A 2044-nucleotide genomic window follows, 5' to 3' on the forward strand; every position below is an offset into this window, starting at 1 on the left:
TCTCAACATGGATAGAGAAGTTCACAACCATGAGAGAGCTGATGGAAACAATGCCATTCCTGAGAGGAGGGTTCTTAGTTCATACATAAACCCAACCTCTGGGAATTGTGGTAGCAGCATCCAGAAACCACCCATTCAGGCCAACAATTTTGAGCTCAAACCACAGCTAATATCACTTGTGGAGAATCATTGTTCATTTGGTGGAAGTGCTAATGAAGACCCAAACCAACATCTCACAAAATTCCTGAGAATTTGTGACACTGTGAAGTCCAATGGAGTCCAGGAAGATGCATATAAACTGCTTTTGTTCCCATTTTCACTTAGGGACAAGGCAGCTAAGTGGCTGGAATCATTCCCAAGGGGGAGCCTAACAACCTGGGATGAGGTGGAAAGCAAGTTTCTGGCACGTTTCTACCCCCCACAAAAGGTCAATAGGCTTCGATCTGAGGTTCAGACGTTTAGACAACAAGATGGTGAAACTCGCTACGAGGCATGGGAGAGATTCAAGGATTTGACAAGGAAATGGCCACCAGACATGTTCCATGACTGGGTGCAATTGCATATTTTCTATGATGGACTGTCTTATGAATCAAGGAAGGCTGTAGACCATTCATCAGGAGGTTCATTGAACAGGAAAAAGACTGTGGAAGAAGCCATTGAAGTGATTGAGACAGTGGCTGAGAACGAGTACTACTATGCATCAGAGAGACACAACACTAAGGGAGTCATGGAGCTGAACCATGTTGATACAATTCTAGCCCAAAACAAGGTGTTTGCCAAGCAACTAGCAGAGCTCACCAGGAAATTAGAAACAAAACAAGTGGCTGCAATACACACACAAGAGCAAGAGGAAGAAAGCACTGAAGGAGGTGATTGGGAAGAGGCCAATTATGTAGGAAATCAACAAAGGCAACCATATGATCCACATTCCAACACTTACAACCCAGGCTGGAAAAACCACCCAAACTTTGGGTGGGAAACCAGCAAAACCAACATAACAAGTCCACATACCAAAACTCCAACCAAAGATCATACCAAGCCACACAAAACACTTACTCTCAACCACCATATCATGGCCAAAATAATCAACCTACCCAACCTAACCCGAACCAACAATTTCAAGATCAATTAAACAGGATAGAAGGAGTGCTGGCACACATGGGTCAGGACATAATTGAATTGAAAAGCTTCAGGGATGATGTGAGAACTACCTTAAGAAACCATGGTGAAAAACTCAAGAGGATGGAGTCTCAAGTAGGAGAACTATCTCAACAGGCCCCCAAATCAACTGCAGTGTTCCCTAGTGACACAGAAAAGAATCCTAAAGGGAACAAAAGGGAGTGAGATGGGAAGAATGCAAAGCCATCACCATATTGAAAGAAGTCTCAGAAGAAGAAGGAATCAGATCCTCAGAACAGGAGCCAGAAATATTGAAGGAAGGTGTGGAGGAAGCTAAGCAGGAAAGTGAAACTGAGCAAGCCAAGGAACTGCAAAAAGGCACGATGGAAACATACCAACCAAAAGCACCATTTCCTCAGAGGTTAGGAGAAGGTGAAAAGGGAAACCTATTCAAGGTTTTTAGAGACATTTAAGTCTCTCCATATCAATATTCCCTTTCTTGAGATTCTCCATCAAATGCCTACACACATCAAGTATTTAAAGGAATTGTTGAGCAAGAAAAGAGTTTTGAAGGAGGACAAACGGTAACAATGAACAAAGAATGCAGTGCCTCATCAAGAAGGACACAGTCTCTAAGAAAACAGACCCAGGAAGTTTTCATATTCCTTGCATCATAGGAGAAACAAAATTGACAGAGGATTCTGTGATCTAGGAGCTAGCATAAATGTGATGCCTCTAACTCTTATGAAGAGGCTACAACTGAATGAGGTGAGATCCACTGATGTAATCATACAACTGGCTGACAAAACTCAGAAGCAAGCTGAAGGGGTGGTTGAGAATGTGCTGGTGAAAGTGGGAGATTATTACTTCCCCACAGACTTTGTCATTTTGGACATGGAGGAAAGCTACCTACACCCTATCATTC

The 2044-nt window shown here is 42.9% G+C and overlaps 1 non-coding gene across 1 annotated transcript; it reads right to left on the bottom strand.

Moving 5' to 3' along the window:
* Positions 1-433: 433 nt before the first annotated feature.
* Positions 434-537, bottom strand: LOC112725673 (small nucleolar RNA R71). The gene has a single exon (XR_003164765.1). It is a non-coding gene; the product is annotated as a small nucleolar RNA R71 (small nucleolar RNA).
* Between the last annotated feature and the right edge of the window lie 1507 nt (positions 538-2044).

This window comes from Arachis hypogaea, chromosome 11, assembly GCF_003086295.3.
Source record: "Arachis hypogaea cultivar Tifrunner chromosome 11, arahy.Tifrunner.gnm2.J5K5, whole genome shotgun sequence".
Classification (NCBI taxonomy): domain Eukaryota; kingdom Viridiplantae; phylum Streptophyta; class Magnoliopsida; order Fabales; family Fabaceae; genus Arachis; species Arachis hypogaea.